General features: G+C 42.7%; 1 protein-coding gene across 1 annotated transcript in view; it reads left to right on the top strand.

Annotated features, from left to right (window-relative positions):
- Positions 1–4559: 4559 nt before the first annotated feature.
- Positions 4560–15102, top strand: part of LOC128888496 (MOXD1 homolog 2) — a 222454-nt gene continuing 211911 nt past the window's right edge. The window contains exon 1 of the mRNA XM_054145390.1: positions 4560–5354. The gene's annotated coding sequence lies outside the window, so the exon portion shown is untranslated. The remainder of the gene's footprint in view (positions 5355–15102) is intronic.

Genomic DNA, 15102 nt, shown 5'->3' on the forward strand with positions numbered 1-15102 from the left:
ATTTCAGAACGGAAGATAGTCGAAACGAATTTAATACGCGGAACGAGCAGAAGAATTTGTTTGTTCTGTGACGTTCGAACGCGAACGAGGTACAGAATTAAAGTGGAATTACGCTACGCGGTGGATAAAAGCTCATTTGCGTGGTAAAATTAGCAATCCGTAGCGCAATGGCTCCCAGGGATGTAATTATACTCGTTCTCGGGTGTATTAAAAGAATATATCCTCTGGAAAAGTGTAAAATTATCCACATACTAACTATTTTCACTTGTTCTCGTTTAAAGTGATAATGAAATGTTTGCGAATCACTCGATCGTAATAGACATCTCGATGTTCTGGGTATTGATAATGATTACGTGAATTTGTTGATATTTATTTAGCATATTTCTTATTCTGATTCGCTATATTATATAGGACACTTTTTGATGAAATTTCAGATCAATCCTATATGTAATTGTCCATAATAATAATGATATAAAAATGTGGAAAATTGTGGCAACTATTATAATTTTATTTTGTCCCACAGTACCTTTATTATACAAGCGATCGATATCATATTTAATCCGATTACTCGACGGGATGCAGAGAGCGACATAATGTTCACATAATTTATGATACCTGCGTTGTAATACTATTGCGCACACCTGAAACTTTCGTCCCCAGTGAACGCTTACCTTCAAACGCTGGGGGAGCTGTTCCAACCTACGAAACACCGTGCCATCGAAATACATAATTACAGAATGAATTAAAAACTAAACTGAAAAATTTGAATGCTCCGTAAAATGGCCTGGTATATGTATATGTAGGTAACTAAACCAAATCTGTTCCTGTTGCAATAACGTAGAATTTTTTGTCGAGTTAACTAATACTTGTATTTGCAATTGTTTTCGTTTAATTGCTTATGACTTTGTAATCGACCACACCCTACTTTCATAAATGCATGAGAACGCTGTTATTTCAGCGCTTGTTTGAAATGCCCATTATTCGAAATAATTAAATAACTTTACTGTATCAAATAATGAAATAATTTAATTATGCGAAACACTCATTATTTCGGTTATTTCCAAATAACATTGCGGAGAATAAAATACCAGAACGTTGTTATGAATAGTTGCTTCCTATTTTTACTTCAAACAAATTTGTCCAGGTTCGTACTCGTATTAAATCAATTTTTAGTAGGTTAGTTAAACAGAGACAGACCGGTGAGACATTGATTTAACAATCGACCACCTCCAGAGGAGCATACAACTCAATCTGGATGATTCCCATCGACGTATTATTCGAGTGGATGGAATTTTTTACAGTAGAAAAATGTTACCTTTACCTCTGGTTGCTATACGTAAATGCATTGAGAGGGCCGCGACGCTCGGATACCCCTCTCCCCGTTAAATCTGCCGGGGGACAGATTTTATTCGACTTTCGAGAAGAATTCATAAAACCTTTTTCTCGAATTCGCACCTCCACATGCGCTCTACCATAGAAATTTAATCTTCGGACACGACGCTGGAAATATCGTCGCTCTCGCGCTCGCCTGCGATCCTTAAATATACATATACGCAACACCGTTGAAACATTTCACGGTGTACATTCCCTTTTTTCTCTTCTCTTTTTTTTTTATTCTATCCCGGGCGTAACCAAAATTTTGCAATTTGGACGAATCTCTCGGGCGCACGCGAACCGTTTCACCTTTGATCACGGAGTGTTTGATGGAACTAAAAACTTTTATATTTCACGTTCGCGTCAACGAAACGTAAGGACTCGTGAACATTCGGTCCCGAGTATGCATGCATTTGAAATATCGCTGGGCATTCGTTTGCGACAAAAACAAGAAAATTAGGTTGTTTCTCGTTAACGTACTTTAATTAACGATCGAGGAAGAGAAAAAACGGGGCACGATGCGTTAAAACATACTACGCTTCATCGTCGATTTTTCGTATCGCGATGCGTGGACTGTAAAGCACCCTGGCTAATTGAAATTCAGTTTTGAAAAGCGTTAAGCATTTTCAAAACACCGTACCTACTAGACGATCTATTTACCAAAGCCGAATGGAATGCGCATCGGAGCCAAATAACCGTGAAAAAACTGTCCGCGATATTTAGAAGCATTTACGCTCTTGATACTCGCACGGTCGTTGATGGAAACTTTGAGACCTACAAATTAAGTGCTTTAAAATTACGTTATGTAATGAATTTCCACTGTGCAAGAAGTTTCTAGTGATTCTCCAATATATTATACAAATAAAACACTCTTATTAAGTTGCTTCTATCTTCGAATCCATTTTACTGCAAATATTTCATGGTTGATTTTACCTAATCATATACAGAAGTATAACACTCATATCCTACATTCGTAAATTCGACTTCCTCTTCAGAAAACCTGACTTAAAAATCGATGAGAATAAGAATCCAAAAAGATGAGATTATCATGGCTCGTCAATTTCAATCGTCGTTCGCGGCTTCTGCTCAAAATTACATTTTCCTCGAACACAAACCGAAGCGATTTCGAGGGTTTCTCCGATATTTCGATCCCAAGGACCTCCGTAAGCCGCCTGATCCTCGAAAGGGCCATCCTCCTCCGCAACGCGAAGGGTCGAAACACTTTCGTGCACTTGCTCGCCAGAAATCCATCCGCCGCGTGTATGATAAAAAGGATCCACCCCGCCACCCTGTGACTTCCTCTTCTCACCCTGCCGTTTCCGTTTTTCACCCCTCTGCCCGCCCTTGCAGTCCCCTCACCTCCCTCCTTTCTCTGATCCCGGAAGAATGGAAGAACTCGAAGTGGCGAGCATGTGCCCCGGGATTGGCCAGAGCACTTTGCCGCTGTTCTGCTCGAAAGAGCGACCGAATCGAGTTGAGTCGAGCCGAATCGGGTGCAAGGGTTGTACCACCGCCCGAAATATTTCTGAAAGAACGGCGGCCGACTGGAAACGAGATCCGGAAAGTCCTTGGAAAGGGTACACCTCGACGCGAGCGCCGAGGAAAAGTGAGAACGTGGGAAGAAGGACGGTAAGATAGAGAGCAGAGAGAAGAGGGAAAAAGAAGGACCCGGAGCGAAAAGTATTCAGGAAAGGGTATGAGGCTTAAGTGTACAGGGTGATTCTAGAAACTGGGACAATGAGCTCTTTTTCCAGCGATCGTGTCAAAAATCGGCGACCAATTTACATTCTGACTACGTAAATGGCGAAATCAATAGTGATTCTTATGAAAAATTTAATGAGATTAAACTCTCCGCACGTTCAATTTTCCTGTGAGAATTTCACGTACGAAACGTAGTCATTTACCTTTCATGCTATAAGTTGCTCGATTTTATATTTAATTCCCACGGGCTCCAATTTTCTCTTGGAAATTAAAAAAAAATGTCTCATTTACTTCGTACGATGTGGAGTTTAATGAATGTGATTTAATTTAACCGTAAAAACATATAGGAAATTTAAAAAATTGTAATGATTTTTATCGACTTGACGTACTTTGAACAATTTAATTCGTTGTGGTAGTAGAACAAAGAACAGGGAGATGTTTCGCAATATGAACAATCTTTTAGTAATATATAACAAAATAGAAGTTCTTGAGTGATAGTTTCAAACATCCTATCCTGTGTTATTATTCTTATGTTTACTGCGCAAAGCGAAAAAAACCTCTCTTTTATCAAGAAACCTTGAAGGGAAGGAAAAATAATTAACAATTTTTTATATGTTTTTTATTTTGGTGCAATGATGCAACTGCAACACGATCAAAGGATTAGTTTTAATTTTAACTCCATGCCATCGATTGAAGCAAAGGGTTGGTAATATGCTTTAACTTCTAAAAAGCCCCAATAAAGAAAATTAAGCTTCCCTTATCAAGATGTATTTTAGTTCTAAAGTCAATAGCGTTGTGTTTATCAGCTGCTCCATTTTTCAATGGTATTATGTCTTTAAATTATAGGGTGCTCCACTTTCACCTCAACGTCTTAATTTTCTTGCTTCATATCGCTTCCTGTTCTTTTCCTGTTAACACGTTGATAGCCAGACTGATTCACATGGAAAGGTCTGCAGTACTAAAATTTTGTCTCGAGAAGATTAGAAACTATAGAACTTAACATTTATCGTATTATTTTTCTCGTCAAATTATTCTCATTATTTTCATCAAAATTTACGAATTCTCTCCAGATTTGTTTTCATTATCATTTAGCTCGGAAAAGCTCTGTCACCCCATGTATGGGTGACGTGGCGTTCAACGTGTTAATTTGCATGGTTCCTTTGAGGAAGAGTTACGATTCGTCCCAGTTTCTGGAATCGTCCTGTACAGCGAAGAAACGGGTGGTCGTTCGGTCGTACGTGAAGGGTCGGCGTTAGGCAGTTGGAACGTGGAATAGCGAGGAAAAGGATAGATGGAGAGAGAAAAAGAAATGAAGCGTGGCAGGACGAGAGTAAGGGCAAAAGGACGAGGGAGCGGGGGAGGACGCGAGAAGTGAGATAGAGGGTGAGAGCGAGCGAGAGAGACAAGTCGAGGGGGTTGATGTGCCTAGGGTCGCGCGAGAAGAGAACGGAGAGTGGGGAGATTCCCTAGCAGAAACCAGTCGAGTCCCGGCCTCAGGTCGCGACGGGTGTTCAGTTCACAGGCGAGAGCCGTACCGTGCGGTTGGCCTGCGTGTTGTTTCGGGTTGTATTCCGTGGTCCTACCCCTGAAGCCGGTCAAACTTTGTCGTCACGGTCCGATAGTGGACCAAGCAGCATTCACCGGCAGCGTGTCAATTTCGACAACGAGTTCCATCGAATACCATTCGTATTCGCGGATGCAATTATGTACGCAAACTCCGCGAATCGTCGAGTTAATCGCGTGTGACGAGATCGCGGCGCGTGTTCAATGTGTGGCCAGCTTTCGTCGTAAACAAACGTAACTTCTAGGAAGCGTTACCACGTAATCGTCGCGTCTGGACGCGTTCCGAACCGTACTCTGCTCCGAAAATCGCCCGCTACGTCGTAAACAAACGGAGCCTGGTGGGTCTCCACGCAACGGTTGGCAGAACTTTGTCGTCGATTCCCGAAGTGTAAACTGCACCGACGGAAACGTTTGCCCTGCTCTTATTCGCTCGGTGACAGCCGTTGGCGGTGCACGAAACTGTGAAAAAAAAACCGTGGACCACGCTCGGGGGATTCTAACCCATGTTTCGAAAGTGAGTGAGAGTGACGGTTAGTGTGCAAACAGGGCAAAAAGTGATAAGAGGATAATTTTCTCTCGTTTTTTTTTTTATTTCTCCTTTAACGAGCAAGATACCTCGCCAAGATATTTTTCTGCCACTTCTACCACCCCGGTCGAGGAGCTCGCCGACTATTACAGGACCGGCAGCAACTTCACGCCACTTCGTACACCGAGTGGTGAGTGTTATCTCTTTTCTCCTCTCGTGCCTTCGCCATCCACCCCCGAGCCTTCTTTACTCGCTTTTTGTACGCGATGATCGTGAACCGGGCGCACTTGCGCCTAACTTCCCTCGACCCCGCGACAGAGATAAGATCCTAGGTCGGGGGAGGTGTTCGAGAGGTCCTACAGAGGAATCCCTTTGACGACATCGTCGTCGATCGGTCGTCCACTTACGCCTTGAATACGATGTCCTCTCATCTACTCCGAAATAGAAGGCGCGATTGAACCGGATAGGACGTTATATCTACTCGCAATTCCTTTTATCCCTGACTCTTTGGAGTCTCTGTCTCGTCGAAAGCACGGATGCCTATCGGACGCGAAAAAATCGTTTACGCGCCAAAATTGTCACGACAAAGATGGCCGACCATTGTCAATCAGTGTTATATAAAGTTTAGCATTGCATTGGTTGCATCTACGTGGTTATTAATATTATTTTTAACGGTGATTTTTTTTGGAGTGACATGAGTAATGAAGTATCATTCAAGAATAATATTGACGTTAGAAATCTTAGTTTTACTCAATTTTTGATTACGCTTTGGTCGCAATTTTTGGTGATTATGGCGATGTGAACTGATTTGCTCTGTTTTTTCTAATTTTAAACATATAATATAACAATATTTCGTCAGACTTAAAAATATTTGCTGTTAATGAAGAGTACCGATAAGAATGATTGATTAGAAAGAATCTAGAGCTAATAAGACTTATATAGATTTATCTGAAATTTGATTTTATAATTCACTCTTTGCTGTCTCTGTTTCCTCGCGGACGCAGATGATATCGACCGTGACACGAAAAAAAAACGTTTACGCGCCAAAATAGTCAAATGGATTCGATCGAGTAACGAGTTTTCCACGAGTCCGGTTATCGCGTTTCGACGGATCTGAACGCTTATTCCTGATAGGCAATCGTTACCTTTTATGATGAAAATGGACTGATGGACAGGAATTATTTGCTACGCTCGCAGGCGGAAATCACCTCGCGAATACGATGGAATCTATTACTCACTTTTGTCGGGTCGTCGCGTGACGTCAGAGATGGACAAAATATTATTCGAATAATAAATTCGACGCATAGTAATTGGTGACGTTCGACGGGAGCGACGAGTTTTTATTTGCTCGGTGAGAAATATTTTATTCTACGATTCAAATTTATATTTTTTTCCAGGAGCGATGGATAACGTTGTTTACCTGTAATTTGTGATTCGAAACGTTTAGGATAGATAGGAATTTTTACCTCTGCGTGATATTTCATGGGTATGTAGCTGCAATATTTATTTTTATCAATATTTTTTCGCTGGTTCGGTTTGTGAGAATTTGTTTGGAGTAGTCTGATTTTGGAGTAGACTGATTTCGGAGTAGTCTCATGTTGGAGCAGACAGATTTTTGAGCAGACTTTCTAGCACATTTTCTCGATTAATAAAATGTACGCGTCAAAAAAACGATGGCGAATAACAAACGGATCGGAAAGAGGTACTGTCCATCACGAATATCAGCTTTTAACGTTCCGTGTGCTGCATTTCCATTTAAAAATTCCCAATTGTTCCCGACGCGGACTTGTTCTTCCGCGATTGTTTTTCGGAGAGTTTCGGAGCTGCTTCTAGAATTTCACTATTCACGAGTTGAATGCTTAATTTGCGCGTGCCGCTTTCGGTTGCGTACGCAATATATACCGTTGGTTCTACTTCGTTGCCAATATTTGCCAACATTTTGCAATTCGAATTTTCACAATCAAGCCGCTTCTGAGAAAAACTGGGCGCCTGCGAATGTTTGTCTTGATACCGTAGAAAATACTCGTTGTCCGCTCGACTGCGAAACATTGGACAGCACTGAACGAAATTTCGGAGCAATTCGGGTTAGAAAACTGTTTAAAAATACGAGCATCGCTGACTTTGGCTTCCTGGTCGAATTTCGAATTCTATACAACCCGAATCCACCAATTGGTTTTCTGTCAGGGCATCCCATAAGTATGGATTTCTTACGCATCGGATTTACCTGTTTCGATTATACAATGCTTCCAGTGAAAGCGTATGATTCATTTGAAACAAAACAGAGAGGGTGTTCGTGCCTCGTAAACGACACCTATCGTGACTCATTGGTTTGCTGAAATGCGGCCTAGCTTAGCCACTTCATTCGGATTATAGTGTATACTTTATGATACATAGGTTTTATGAAGACGAATAACTGATATTGTGGCTGAAAATAACAATATCGTTCTAGAAAATAGAGAATTGCGTTTTTACTCAGTTATTTGCTTACATTGTAAAAATATTTAACAGGGCGTGGCGCATAGAGATAAATTAAAGTGGAATATTATACTACTATATTATACATTTATAGTACGAGATTCACGAAGAGCATTCACGAAAGCGGCAGCGCGCACATCGCGAAATTAGCTCAATTCATACGATGAGTGACCCAATTTCCGCGCGACCAGTCAAACGGTTCTTATGAAGCGATCCGAAGTATAATGGCCGTGTCCAGGGTGCAAGACTGGGAATTTAAGAGCATTGTCGTGTTGCGCGACCGAGTCGGAAATAAGAAAAGTTTGAATGAAACTGTTTGCACGGTATCCGTAGAGGAAAAGTCTCTCTCGGTTTCTATCTCTCATGCTCGTTTTCTTCGGCGCGCGGCGTCGCGATATCAGGGATGTCTGTAAATCTCGTGGAAACCATCTTCTGGCGTATCTGCACCGAAGGAGGAGAACGATCGCGATGGCACGATAAAAAATATGGCGCGGAAATGATGAGAAATAAAAGCGCGGCGAAGGTTCGTTTTTATGCCGTAATCTTGATGTTACGTGATACATGCGGCGGGCCGTATAAAAGCGAGATATATTGCTTTATGAGGGAAATGAGATTTTTATTCGCTCGCCGTCGCGAAAAAAGAAACACGGACGAATTCTAATGCGCCAGAAAGCATTAATTTCGCCCTTGAGAAATTGCGCTTATCGCGACAGTCCTGAATAGCGCGGCCATCTACCGTTCCCGTTTTCTTTTACAACCGTTTAATTAATTGTGGAACTCGACGATCTAGCCAAGAGAATTTCAACGGTCCAAGTACAACGAAATTATTGTGATCGGATGATGAAGTTACACGCCGTTTACATTCCCAATGTCCTACTTTTAAAAGGTGGACAATTTTACTACATCCTAACGTTGAATTTTATTCTTAAAAGTTTTAGAATCCCATTACATAATATAGTCTAACTTTGGAAACGTGTCGTTTTTGGTATTATTAGACCCGACTATAAATTTTTATCTTATCTAAATTAAATCGTTTATGTTTGCAGTGATGTCACTAACAAATTTTGTTAGACTTACGATGCCCCCTCATAGGGGACATCCGAAATGTGAATGGTTAAATAATTTCTGGGGATCTGATAATCATTATAATATGTCTTTTGAACAGGAATTTAGTATTAACGTGGTATCACGTTTCAATAAACCCATAAAAAAACTGCTTAGCATTATCTGGGTTAACCAGATCAATATATGACGATCATTGCGGAATTAGTTTTGACGAAAATGAGGGCTGAGAGGGGGGATGATCGCGTGCGTTTGCGAATATCGTAACGGTCTGTTCCGCGAACGCTATAATTAACGAGCTATTCTAACGGTGGCCATGAACGCATCGACGACTACGACCAAATAATTAATTACTGGCCGCGATTGTGTCTCCGAACGAATTAATTATACGATCGCGTGGCGCGTTGAATTCGAGCACGCGACTTAATTTCGCGTTTCCGGACGCGAGAGGACGCCACGAAATTCAACCGCATTCCGAGAGTCGCGATCTGAACAGCCGGTTCCGTTACAAATGGCTGGGTAGCTCGGCCCAGCGCGGATCTCTCGGTCCCGAAACTCCGTCATAAATCAGTTGAAGACGAGCCAGCCTCGAGAAACAGCATCTTGGAGACGTAGAGCGCTTCTGTTGGCTTCTGGAGCGCGAAAGTTAGCGGAATGCTTGTGTCTCACATCTCTTGCTACGTCACGCCCAATTCGCGACAGGAAACCCGAGCCATAAAGAAAAAGGGGTAGTAAAGGGGTTTACAACGAAAGAGTGTCCACTCGATCAGTAAAAACTACTCAGTTTTGGAGTAACCAAAGTGAACACAGCAAACACTCTTCGCGTGGAAATCCTGGTCGCTTTTCCTATATTTTTAGAGGGCCCTCCATCAAAGTTTGGAAATCACTGACTCGATAGCTACCCCGAGGCGTGGGAGGCGAATACGCGATCCACGAGACAGGATCGCAAAAGTTGTCCGAACATTTGCGTCTTACATCCTGTTACGTCACACCTAAGTCACGACGGGGATGGGAAGAGATCCCGAAGAAAAAGGGGTCGCCTATCCTCTGTGTTTCGATACGGAGGACGTTCTCCGGGCTAGTCGCGCGAGCGACGTCGGCGTTAGTAGCTAGGCAGCGACATCAGCAACAGCGGCGGCAGCAGTTTGAAAGTTTCGTGCACGGGGGTAGCGAAATTTCCATAAGTTGAGGGATGGCTTCTTCTTGGCAAAGTGAGAAAAGATTGTCGCGAGAGGCGAGACCAGCGGACCCCGGAGATGGTACGCGAGGATAGCGCCGTCGCGGCGGCTATACATTACTCGCTTGTCTCGCGCCACCGGGGATCTTTACCTGCTATCTCCTTTAAGTTTCTCGAGAAGGTCTTCGTTCGCCTCGTTTTCCAGACAGAGACGGTTGGAATTTTATTCAAATAATAGAACACGAATAGAAACACTGCGCGACGATTCACTCGCAACGTTTAGTCGATTCGAGCTGGTTGAAAGAGGTACTATTTGTTCAACGTGAAAGATCGTTTCACTGTGTGATTCAGATTGTACTTTCTATCGGATAAATAATGGATCGAAGATTGTTTTGTTCTGTGAGCAGTACTGGAACGAACTGGAGTGTTTCGAGTTTGGTAGTATAGAGCTATACAGTCAGTCTCATAAGTATTCGTACCGACTATGTTCATAGAAGAAATTTGTTTAAATTAAGTGATGAGTTTCGTGTTTCCAAATAAATGTTTCATAATAAATATCATTTACATGAACAACCTTTTCACATATGTATGTTTACAATGAACATTTATTTGAGAACATCAAACCTATCATTTAATTTAGACAAATGTCTTCAATAGGCATAGAGGGTACGAGTATTTATGGAATTGACTGTATGTGTTTATAGGTACCGGACTGATCAGCTGATGAATATTTTTCATTTATGATTACTCAGAGTAACCTATATACGTTTATTGAATTAAATATTGTTAATCTTTCGTTTCATACTCTTGTGTCTTGAATTATACAGTGGACGTAATTTTCGAGTGTTTAATTGTATTTTTCAAGCGTTTATAATATATCTCTGGATATCTGGATTTTAATTTTAATTATCCCAAAGTCGCTCGGTAACGAGACACAATCGAACCATCAAGTTTACTGAACAGGAAAATTCCTGCGACCGTCTACCTTGTACCGTTTGTTGTTGTAAACAACAAACAGTTTTCACTTCCTCCTGCGTTTATCGCGATTGCGCGCACCCCAGAACTCGATAATGACGTTAAACGCGTACAGCCGTGAGCGAAGGAGTTGCAATTGATAGGTCACAGTCTAAATCGTAGGCGCAGATAAGACGACGCTTAAGCTCGATATCGGCTGTGTAGAATCACTGTAGACGGACAGCCCGCTCACGCGAATTCTCGTTTTGCGAGCAATGCGATACGATCTTGTATATTCCCGCCGCGTAGATTTCGCGCCTCGTATCGATCTAATTTATTTTACGCCGCTAATAAATTAAGGGGCTGTGGTGTTAATGGTCGCCGCGAACCTTGGGTTTATTTTCCGCCATATTGGGGTGTTGCTCTGTCGTTGATTCATCGATTTACAACTTTTTTTCTGTAAGGAATATTATATATGTAGATAAGATAATACAGTAAAAATGCATGGTCTCGATAATCGTCTTACTCATGATTCAGCGATACATGTTTACTCTCAAAAATCGATAAAGGAGACATTCTATCTTTTCCTATTTGTGGTACACTTGGTATCAGAATGTATGCCAATATTGATCTGCCAATGTAGCTATGTCCACTTAAAATATATACCGAGATGTTAGCTTGGGAAAGATATGAACTTTATAATCATTATAAGAAAGAGTTGCTAAGATCGTTACCGCGTAAGATATTCTATCTGGTATTATCAGGTTGGTACCAATTCGTACGCAAATTAACGGTGGAAGTTGTACGTTGATCCGTGGGACACCTATTTAATACCATTTACTAGAAACAGGTTAGTTACTTTAAAATTTTGTATAAGATAGATTCAATGGTTACGACAAAATTTCGTTACGAACTTCTTCCTGTAAAAATACACGAAACTCGCAGATTGGAGCAAAAATACGTCGTGTATTTTATGCAAAGCGCGCAGGCGGCATTGTGCAGGGCATGAATTAATAGAATTTAAAAGCCACCAATAAAAGTCACGAAAACGGGACTGTTACGAGCCGAATCACGGTTGAAAAGTATTTTGTACGGCAAAGGACGACTCAAGCTGCGCTCGTCGTGAATCGAATGCGGAGATATCGAGGTGTCCCGCCGCGAGCGTAACATATGTTAATTCTATGGCATGAGCGCTCTTCCCTTTCTCATCCGGCACGCACGCCGAACGACTCCCTTTCTCTCGAGTAAGCAAATCACGCGTTTTATCCGTGTTTCCGTTCGTAGGTGCCGCTTGCACGCGTTTACAGCGTTCCATGTATTACCATACTTGGCGATGCCGCGGTGCGTGCCAAGTACACGTGTCGGCGCGTCAAGTATCAACCCTTGGACCACATCTTCTAAAACTACGAGTTGCGACCCCTCGGGGGTCATAGAAAATTTTAAAAACAAATAAGATATATTTATATCGTCATTCTTTGATTTCATGGTATTTGTATGTATGAAAGATATATACTTTCCTTTGGTCACTCGAAGGAGCGTAGAACTCATTGTTCACATTTTACAGTTTCTGGGAGATTTTGATTTGCTTAAGAAATTTTAAGAGTTGTAGTATTTTAGAACAAGTATATCTTGGGTTGTCTCGAAAGTCCAGTAGTTAGCAAGACAATAAACACTGCAACAATTGAAGATAAATCTCTATCTACTAAAATCTCCTCGCTTTTATTTGAAAAGTGTACCAAGCTTGCTCATTCGCGGGCTGTGTTCGTTGCACAGATGCTTCGTTCTCTCTACGTTTTCCGTCGAGGCGTTGATTTTCGTCGAGATTAGGGTCAGAATGTAAAGCAACAGCGGTACCGTGATTAACGTGTGCGTTAATATAATCAACCGACACAGAGCTCGCTAATTCCAACAAGCGAAATCTGGTCCGCTGGCCTGGAATCGACAGCCCGCCGCGCGACACCCGCTCCCAATTATCCTAATCCGAAGTAAACTTTCCGTTGCTATTCGCGTTAAGTACACGGTCGCGTTAAAGCGATTACCTATTGCTCCGTGCTATCGAAACGAACCGAAAACTTTTCGCGTTCGAACACTTTCTCTGAAATTCATGTTAATAACAATAAAGGTGGGATTGGTCTCAGGTACGCTATTAGACCCGTCTACTCGAGGAGAAGGCTCCATCGAGGCACGCCTACGTCGCCTTATCGCGTCCCCCCGTGGCGCGTGTTAATTGCCTTTAAATTCCAGCCGGGTGCCGAAATAGGCATCGGGGTGTAATGACAGTCGGAAAGAATGCTAATGGAGAGAAAACGAAGTTCCCGGGGTACGGTCGTGTCCGATCTGTAATTTCGTCGTGGAAATGCCAAAGACGCGACGCAGGGGTATGAGGGCATCGCGTCGGAAGAGGGAGGCTGCAGGGAACGGCGGGACCAAGGCGCACTTACAAATTACGACGCAGGGCGAGTCGCGAGGGCTCGCGATGGACAGAACCCGGCAATTTGGGAAGGGCGACGAGATTAAGCTGCGCCCCGAAAACCATGATTTCGCCGCGACAGAGGTGCGCATTATCCACGAGAACCGGGGAGGGAGGGGCCGAGTGACGACGAGAAGCATCGCTTTGACTTGCTAATTTCGGCGTCGGTCCCCATGGGTCATTCCATGTCTTCGCTTCCTGGGCCCAATTACAGCGCGCGAATCGCGCTCGTACCCCGCCTTTTGGCGTTCCCCACGCTTTTCACGTCAAAAGAGGGGGTCACAGGGCACGATCAACGAATGACATGATTTTCATCCATACTTGAAGGAGGTGCTTTTTGTAAAGTTCCTTGGTTTATGAAAATTATGCTTGAAATTATGAACATCGTTCAATTTAGTTCTACGTAAAATGTTTTTGCTTTTAATTTAAAAAAGTATCTCTAAGGCTAGCCATTTGTTCGATCACGATAAAAATATTTAAAAATAACGTCGAGAGGTTTAGTGTTAAAGAACATTTTCGAATAACTTTAGTTAAAATATTATTAGTTACGCTTAAAATATTATTAGAACTCAACAAACATTTACTTCAAAATTCTTAAATCGATCCAATAAACATTGTGGAAAGTATCATAAAAATCGACGAGGATACCGATCGTCCCCCGCGGGTGTCGTTTTTCTCTCGACTCGCGTTCGACGAATGGGTACACCCGGCGTTTCGGGAAATCGGAATCGCTGGAGCTCGCTCAAAGCTTTGGGGACCTGTTCCAGATTTTCCTCGAATAGAGAATCGTAAATAAACGAGTGTGTGTCGCTCCGTTGATGCGATTAAGTGATCCCAAGGTCTCCGAATAAAGACACCCTAACCCCAATAGGAATCCGCGACCCACGCGCGAAAGAACGATAACTCCAGGTGTCTTTTTTCCTCTTTCGAAACCTCGAAATCCAACAACACGATAATTAATTGTGCCATCGGGTTTCGGCGGCCGACAGGGGCAGGCGAGAACTCTCCACGCGGTCCCCTTTGACTTGCTAATTCGAAATTGAAATTGCCCCGAACACCGGCCGAAAAAAAGAGCGTGTTGGCTTTTGTTCGCAGAAATTTCATCGGTGGGAAACGTATTGTCTGGTCCGTTCCGTCACGCTTCGTCGGTGTCCATCGATTCCACGCTTTTGTCGTCCGGCCGAAACCTCGCGGTATGAACTAAAATGATTAATTGAATATTGATATATCGCGGGCGCGAGGGAGCAATCGATCCCCCGTCGTCGATGTAACACCCCCATTTTTCGGTTGGACAAGTGGACGAAACCGGAGAGAAAAAAGGAGGACCGACCCGCGGCATATCGAGTCGTTATCCGTGATAGAGGACGTGATTGTGCTTGTTGGTTAAGGAGTGGGGGCGTATTCTCGCAAAATAGACCGTGCACGTTAAAGTTTCGAAGAATTAAACTTTTTCGCGTGGATCGTTGAAATACTCGACTCGTTCTGCTCCAGATGCGCGTGCAGCTCTGCCAACTCCTGCGAGCAGAAGGGGGATTATTTATTTGCTAAGTGTACGGGTTAATCCACTTGACCAGATATTATTCGTAACGATTAGGCAAGCGTGTGTTCGCTTTTAGAGGTCGAGGGTGCATTCGGGTGAGCAAAACGTTTGTTCGTGAAAAGTCGAAAAAGTCATTGGCGCTAGTTGTCGTCTGTACTTGCTGGAATTTTTGCTCTGGAAATAACCGTTTTATTAAACTGGTCGGCGTTGGTATCCCAGATAGGACTTTTTTTTCGAGCGAGCATAAAAGCGCCGGAGTG

This window comes from Hylaeus anthracinus, unplaced genomic scaffold (genome assembly GCF_026225885.1).
Source record: "Hylaeus anthracinus isolate JK02 unplaced genomic scaffold, UHH_iyHylAnth1.0_haploid 11994, whole genome shotgun sequence".
Classification (NCBI taxonomy): domain Eukaryota; kingdom Metazoa; phylum Arthropoda; class Insecta; order Hymenoptera; family Colletidae; genus Hylaeus; species Hylaeus anthracinus.